We start from the raw sequence: 9080 nt of genomic DNA on the forward strand, positions 1-9080 counted from the left end.
ATTTAAAGCCTTCGTGGGTACTCTCCATCTATCCTGCTATCTGCAAGTTAGATTTGCTAAAGTGCTAAAGAGACATTCCGTCCTTCTGCCTGCTCCCGTATTCCTCGTACTCCAACAATAGCTCTATCAACTTCTGAACAAGTGAGTTTTTTTGATTACTCATCTCTTTCCCCACTTCCCCCCTGAGTAAACTGCACAGTAGTAGTACTTGGGGTTTAGTTAATCGGGTTTTTCAGAAGTGATAGAGAACTAGGGTTTTCCCCTTCTTTTTTTTTTTTGTCGTCGTGGATATGTGTACTGATACGGCTTTTCTGTTTGCATAGTGGCTCCCAAGATCAACCCGAACTTTATCAGAGCGAAGTCTAATAAGAAAATAGTTCCGTCGGCGGTGGTTGGGGCCAGTGAGGTGGTTTCAGCTAGTGAATCCTCCAAGCGTAAGGTGACTGCTGTTGGTGAATCTTCAAGTCAGATTCCCACAGTTTCTATTGATGCCGCCCATACGCCTCTTTTGCCCGAAGTGATCGCTCGTCTTTCCCAGGAAGATCTTGATCATTCCGTTGTTGATGGCGTTGCTGACGCCCCCTGCACAGAGACCGTTGGTGCACCCTCGAAGGAGACTCTTCGGGCATTTGAGGCAACTATGTTGGCGTCTGATGAAGGTGTGGTCCCAGCAGGCGCTGCTCCTATTTCCAATTCCAGTGCTTGTTTGGCATCCTCCTCCTCTCCTTTGGAGTTGGAGGATTTTGCCACTAGGAAGCGCCGTCGGGTGACAGATGATGCAGCTCATCCTTCTCATCCTTCGCCCTAATTAGTGTCAAACGAGTTTGATAGAGCGTTGGAATGGTGCACTGCTGCTCGAATGACTTCTGAGAGCGCAGTGCTTTCCAAACTCTCAAATGAAGTCTTTATGAAGTCACTGGTGATGTAAGTTTTTCTTCATTATCTTTTGATTCTGAAAAATTACTCTTCTGCTCCTTTTTAACTCGGAAGTTATTTGCAGGAGTCTTACTGGTAACTTCCACCACCAAGTGGAAGCAACCTCTAGGCTCAAGAGGTTGAGCAATGAAGTTTCCAGGCTTCGGGAAATCTATGAAGCTAAAGATGCTGAGATTGCTCGCCTTCGGAAACTAGCTTGGGAGGTTGTTCGGAATATTCCCCGAAACTAGACTTATTGATTGAATTGCGGAAGAAAACCTCACTCAATTTGACCTTGTATAGCCTTTCAAATCCCTATTTGAAGTTGCTGTTCTAAACCTTAATTTTTTGCTGAAAATATTTTGGTCGATCCTTTTGGTCGATACCATCGACCAAGGACCATCGACCAAAATATCCCAGTCTGCCAAACTAATGATTCCATGGAATATTCCTTTTCTATTTAATATAACCTCGAGCCTTGAGCCATTTTGCAATCATTTTCTCACCAGGGAACGTGGGGAGAGCTTCCCAAAGCAGCTCCTTGGTTAGTGTGAAGGGTACCTCATCAAAGACACTTAGTTTATCATTGATTCTTGTCTTCATCTTACACACTAAGGTATGACTCCTCATTCCACTCTCTACCCTACCATTTTCTACTCTTTTCTATTGTCACCTTGCTGATGAGACATTGGGAATGGTGCTACAACCTTGCAACCACCACTCCAAGTGTCTACTCATGTTCAATCCATGATTTCCTTAGCTATTCATTGATGATATGCTTCTATCTCATGCCTAGCATATGTATTCCATGATTTACCTATTATCATCATGCCATTTGATACCAAACTGAGCTATAGAGTGTATTATGTTCATGTTTAACATTGCCATATGATTTCAATCGAATTTCTATTAGCTCCTCTAACTATTACATGCTATTCCTCATCAATGCAATCAATTCCAACTCATGCCATGATGTTTATCACTTGAACTTGATAGCTCAAATTGGGGCTTTTTATTTAGACCATTGGATTGGGTTAGTTTCTTGATTTATAGTGTCCTACTACTGTTGTTAAGTATGCCTCCAAGTTTCAGATTGATCCGAACACCGGAAGATTCATTTCGGAAGAAAACCCCCAAAATCCACATTTCTGTCCCGAAGACAATTTTGGTCGATCCTTTTGGTCGATACCATCGACCAAGACCATCGACCAAAGTTGTTGCTGACAGCAACCTTGGCCAGTTTTGATCCAAATGACATCCGATCCTCCCGACTTCTTTTTTAACTTATTATTGATGTTTGTTTAGGGCCTTAACAATTCTATTGGACTATTCTTGGTATTCTCAATTCATCATCAATTCACCCAAGGTAAGGATGGTTATCTCCATAAACATATAAGTCATCAAATATTGAATTGTGTTTTATTTAAAGAATGAAATCCCTTAATTTCCTTTCAACCATTATAAGACTGTTACATATGTGTTAGAACAGTAGCATTTAAATCTTTATACTCTTGTTGTGTTACTTTATCATTTTGATTTGCTTATGTTTATAATGATTCGTTTCAATATCATGATTTGATTACTATTATGAATATGCATTTGATGCATGAGAAATGATGAGATTGGATGTGTGATTGCTTACGTATGACTTGGGATTGGGGGGTGTCCTACTGACACTTCTGTCCGTGGGCATCGGAGGGAATAGTATGGGATGTTCTCCGATGGTGCCTATCGACACTCTCCCGAGTTATTGGATGACATACATAGGACTGTCTAGTTGTGTGGCTAGGTTCATCCTTGTCGTGTCAGACCCGAATCGGAAGGGCATTAAGACCGAACAACCCGTGGTAGTGTATGGTTGGATGGGCGCTCTAGGCCAGTAACCAATCCGGTAGGGGACATAAACCATGCTACGGATACCTGAAAGGGGCCATTTATTGGTAGAGTTGCATATGGATAGACTTGGGCTCACGGGCGCTCAAGACCGGTAACCAATCCGTGAGAGGACGTGAGAGCTTCCCGTTTACTATATGTGGATGACCAATAGGGTTGATGAGTCCGAAATCCGGGATTTCGCTGACTCTAGTGCGAAGGATATCGGAAAGGATCGCCGGGGGCGAGGAATGGACGTATCTGAATCTAACTTGACCGACTGAGTAGATGACTTGCATTGGGCTAGGCTTTACTGTGACATGCGCCAGTACTTGACCAAATGGTGATGTGAGAGAGCGGTGACCGATCCCCTTACCACGGCTTTTTGATGACTTTACCGATCTTCCCCGAGCATTCCCAAGATATGAAAATGGGAGAGTGACTGACGACCCAGAGAAGTACGGTGCTATGACTTAAAGCATGTCTACCCTAGAGACTAGCATTCATAGAGTTAGACTCATATTTACATCATATGTTCCATATCGCATTGCATTATTATATGTTCTAAATGTGTATGATTTCTAATTATGGAATAACTTCCTTGCTGAGTTCTTCGAACTCATTCCTTTTGTGCAAATGTTTTAGATTATATTCCAGGTACTGAAGATTACGATGGCACCTCCTATGAGGCGGACTATGATTCCACATACTACCCTCCGGGTAGTGGCGTCGGTGAGGATCCGTATATTGGAGCCGAGGAGGATTACTATCTGCACCAGGGTTAGCCCCATAGTTGTGCGGGAGCGGCAGCGTTGGGTTTACTTCATCCGTACTGTTGAGGAGACTACCATTAGTATAGAAGAAACCCTAGCATAGTGCCCCATTCCCCTGGTGTATTTGTGGAACCTTGGATCTTGTAACTAACTTATCTTTGGGATTATCTTTTGACACTTGGACATGTATTTGACGTTATCACACTTCTTTTCCGCTGCTCTGAGAGAGTGGTTATCATACCTTCTCTCACCCTTATGATTATCTTTATACTTCAATGTTATGGTATTCCGCACTCTGATTTAGTTAATCTTATCTTATTCATGATACTTAGTATTAACTGTTTTTACCATTGATTATTACTGTTCATGATTATGTTACCGTGTATGTGGGAGGCATGGACCTCAGATCATTGATCCTTGGACTGTGGATCACATCCCGGGTATTCCAAATGGGGTACCGGCTGGGTGGATGTGACACTCACATCCTTTCTACCCCCAACTTCAAGCCCTTGTCACCCAGTCAGCTTAATCTTCCCCTCACAGACAGCAGAACATTCACACCCTTATTGCAGTTTGGGCTCTTTGGGGATGCTATAATACTATTGCTCACTCATCCCAACCCCTAAAGCATCAGGATGCCACGCAACGCTTACAGCAAGTGATAACCAAGTTTGCCCCTCCCCCCCCCCCCCACTTCACCCCTCTAGCAAAGAACCACTACTCATGTGAAATCCAACCCAAATCCTAGCCTAGACTGTGAATTCCAGCCCTTTCCTAACCCTGACCACCCAGATCCCTTGTTGTTTGTAGGTTCGAAGACCCGGAGTAGTGGAAGAAGAGACTTGTGGGCCCTCATAGTTGAAGATTCGGTGTATGACTCAGAGCCTATGGATATTGACAGTGATGCCCCTTACTTGGATGCACTGTCAGTGTTCAGTGAGAGACTGCACCTAGAAAGGGGGAAGCTTAGTTGAAGTACGTGATGCATTCCCGATCTCGTTCCGAAGGTAATTCTATAATCTAGACTTGTTGATTGACTTGTAGGAGAAAACCCAACTCAATTTGGATCTGTCTGGCCTTCCATTTCCCAAGTTGCTGTTCAGGCTTGGTCTACTACTTGGTCGACTGGTCACTCGACCAACCAGATTAATAAATACGAAAACACAAAATTCTTTATTATTTTAAGCCTACTTATTGGGACCTCGTGAATAGAACCCTATTCTAATCATTGGGACTCCAGAGAACGAGGAGTGACCTTCCCAAAGCCCTTCCTTGAAGTTGGTGAAGATTCTTGGTCTCAATCATTGCATTCCATCTCCATTTCTTCCTCAAGGTATGAATTCTCTCTTTCATCCTCTATTCTACTCATTCCTCTATTCTTTTTTGCTATTGAGACCATGGCTAAAGTGCTACAACCTTGCAAACATTTGGTCATGTGTTTCCCCTTTCATTTCCATTGTTTTCCTCTCATTCTTGCTATGCTATGATTCCGTTACAATGACTAGCATTGCATTTCCTTGATTCCCTTCATTTCAACTTATTCTTTGATCTAAACTGATGTGTAGATGTATGCTAGGTCTGATTTACTATTGGTTTATGATTCTAATCTAGTTCTTATCACTTCCTTAGCTAATTCCCCATCATCCCTTACCATTGCAACAATTTCCAATTCCATTCTTGATGTTTAGCATATAGAGCATAGGGTTTCAATTTGGGTATTCCTAATTGGACCATTGGATCATGATAATACTTGTTGTATAGTGTCCTTATACTGTTACCATTATTCCCTCCAAGTTTCGGATCGATTTGAGCTCCGGAAGATCGGTTTCGGGCCAAATTCACTATTCAGCCCATTACTGTTTATCTTGGTCGACTGAGTCAGTCAACCAGCCAGTCGACCAGATGAGGACAACAACTCTATACTTGCTTGTTTTGTTCCATTTGATTGTTTCTTTCTCTAATGTTGCATGTATGTTGTCTAGGGTTCAAGCATTAAGTTGGGGACTATTCTAAGTGGTACTTGCTATTATTTTCGATCCGATTAAGGTAAGGACGATTATACCCATATGACATAGACTATGTGATTAATACACTGTTGACAACTTAGTAGGCTCAGCTTATTAGTTGTATTTAGACATCATATGACTACTGTAGTTACCTTGTAACAGTAGCAACATGTTTATTTACTCTTGTATATCATGTCTATTTAATTCTTGTTATTTACTTTACTTATACACTTGATCATGCGATGTTATGATATGTCTTTCAATATAGTGATGTATTATGTATGTGTGATATGATGAACTGAGAATGTGATTAGATCAGTATGATTTGGGATTGAGGAATGTCCTACTGACATTTTTTTCCTTGGACATCGGAGGGAATAGTATGGGATGTTCTCCAAAGGTGTCCATCAATGCTTTCTCGAATTATTGGATGACATACATAGGACTCGTCTAGATGTATGGCTAGGATGTCCCGATCGTATCAAACCCGAATCGGAAGGGTATTGAGACCGAACGACCCGTGGTAGTGGTATAGTTTGATGGGCACTCAAGACCGGTAACCAACCCGTGAGAGGACATAAATCATATTACGGATAGCTGAAAGGGGCCATTATTGGTAGGGTTGCAAATAGCAAGACTTGGGCTCAAGGGTGCTCGAGACCAGTGAGTCATATCCGTGAGAGGACGTGAGAGCTTCCCGTCTACTATTTTTGGATGACCAATGGGGTTGATGAGTCCGGTGAGTAATATCCGTGACTCTAGTGTGAAAGATACCGAAAAGGATCGCCCGGGGCAAGGAATGGACGTATCTAGATCTGACATGATATGACTGAGTAGATGACTTGCATTGGGCTAGGTTTTACTGTGACATGCGCCAATACTTATACCAATGGTGATGTGAGAGAGTGGTGACCTAAACCCCAGCCATGGATTGTCCCGAGGGATGCAGGACCCAATTCCCACCGGAGAACCCAAGATACCGAGATGGTTGAGGGAAGAGTGACTTGAGACCTACCCAAGGAAGTATGGTGCTATGACTTAAAGCATGTCTACCCTAGAGACTAGCATATGTAGAGTTAGAATCATATTTGCATCACCTGCCTCATATCATTTCGCATCATGTTATGACTTGTATCATATGGTTTATGTATTATGGATTAATTGCCATGCTGAGTTCTTTTGAACTCATTCCTTTTTGTGCACTTGTTTTGTTAGACTATTCCATAGGTTTTGAAGAGACTGATGGCACGTCCTTTGAGGCACCCTACGATGAGTCATACTACCCTCAGGGTAGTGGCTACTACGAAGATCTCGGTGAGGGTATCGAAGAGGATTATGCTTCACATCAGGATTAGCCCGACATTGGTGTGGGAGCAGTTGTGCTGGACTTATGATATTTTTAGTTATGAGGACATACTATATGTGACTAAAGAAACATTTGTTTAATGTTATTTTTTTTGGATTCTTCTTAAGACCAGATTTGTAATTTAACTTTCTTGATATACTCTTCAGAAGTTGGTTTTGTAACCTTAACTTGAATGATCTACTTTTCGCTGCCATTGAGGAAGTGACTTCTGATCTCTCTCTCTCTCTCTCTCTTTGAATTATCTTTATACACTTGGTATCATATTTATTCCGCACTCTGATTATCTGTTTATCTTATTCATGATTCCTTTATTATATGCTTTTACCTTGATTATTATTGTTCATGATTGTGTTATCGCGTATGTGGGAGGCATGGTTGCTCGATACTTGATCCTTGGGGCCGTGGATCACATGCCCGGGTATGCCCGATGGGGTACCGGCTGGGTGGATGTGACATGGACACCCTGTCTGTTTTGGATGAAGAAGTGACTTGAATGGTGTTTGACCTTGAAGACCTTGAGTTCGTGTGGATAGCTTTAGAAGGTCCTAGGAAGTCAGGTCAAATCTTTCCCTAAGTTCTTTCTTACTAGTTTTCCATGACTGTTTTCCAGTTTTCTACCTCTTTGAATGAATCCTCATTCATTCTATCATTTCCGTGTTGATCCGCAATTTAAGAGTGTTTTATTAGAATTCTATTCCTTTGACCTTATTAGATGATTAAACCTTCATATATAGTCTTAGTATGTTTTTGTGGAACTTCCCTTCAAATTTCGGAGTAATCGGACTTCAAATAAAGAAGTTATGACCAATTTAGTGTATTCTATCCATACTGTATTTGCTTGGTCGATCCCATCAACCAAGGACCATCGACCAAAGGGTTGCTGATAGTAGATATTCCCTGTTTTGTCTCCGTTTCGACTCCAATCTTTTGGATTTGTTTCTTATGGTCTATACATGTTTTCTCAAGCTTGTTTAGGTGATTTTGGAATTCTTCTATGCTCTTACTTGAAGATTATAATTTCGGAATACGAGGTGAGTATTCCACTCACAATTTGCATATTTACATACCTTGTTATAATATGATTCGAATGCATGAGTTAGCTACTGTTGTTTTACTTTCTTTACATTGTATCACTTCTGGTAATTACGTAGCATGTTCATATTGTGATTTATATATTGAAATTGATGATTTAATGGGTGTGAATGTGATTTGGACCATGATGTGATATGTATGGAATCATAATATGATGTGAATACCTAGGTTGTAGTTGTGGAATGGGGAATGCCCTTTTGGCATTTCTGTCTTTGGACACTAGTGGAGGTGGTATGTAATGCTTTCCTATGATGCCCTTTGACTCTTTCCCTGACTACTGGTTGACATACCTAGGGCATGTCTAGAAATGTTTGGTTAAGAAACCCTTGTCATATCTGACCCCATCGGAAGGGGAATTGAGACCGAGTGACCTGTGGCAGCAATGGGGATTTGTGGGCGCTCAAGATCGGTAACCAACCCGTGAGAGGACATGAATCACATTGTGGGGGCCATTCATTGGTAGGGTTGTAGTAGTAGACTTGGACTTATGAGCGCTCAAGACTGGTAACCAACTCGTGAGAGGACATGAGAGCTTCCAATTTACTATTTGTGGATGACCAATAGGGTTAAGAGTCTACGTAGCCGGGAAGGAGACGGCGACTCCAGTGGGAAAGGTACCAAAAAGGATCTTGGGAAGCAAGGAATGGACGTCTCTAACCCTAAGTAGATATGACTCAGTAGATGACTTACATTGGGCTAAGATTAACCCTGTCCACGCGCCAATACTCAGACTAATGGTGATGTAAGAGAGTGGTGACCTAAACCCCAGCCGTGGAATGTTCGGGAAGGATTCAAGACCCAATTACCAAGTGGAGAACCTAAGATGCCGAGAAGGCTGAGGGAGAGTGATTTGAGACCTACCTAGAGGAGTATGGTGCTATGATTTAAAGCGTGTCTGCCAATAGAGACCATCATACATATATAGAGTTAGAAGCATAGTTGCATTCATTGTTTCATATCATTGCATTTATGTTTGCTTTGGATTGTGTGTAAAGATGTTTATTGTGATTGGATACTTGCTAAGTTCTTTTTAAGCTTACCCTTCAGGGGACTTGT

Source organism: Hakea prostrata, chromosome 7 (assembly GCF_041222555.1).
Source record: "Hakea prostrata isolate BN-2017 chromosome 7, UWA_Hpros_2, whole genome shotgun sequence".
Lineage (NCBI taxonomy): Eukaryota > Viridiplantae > Streptophyta > Magnoliopsida > Proteales > Proteaceae > Hakea > Hakea prostrata.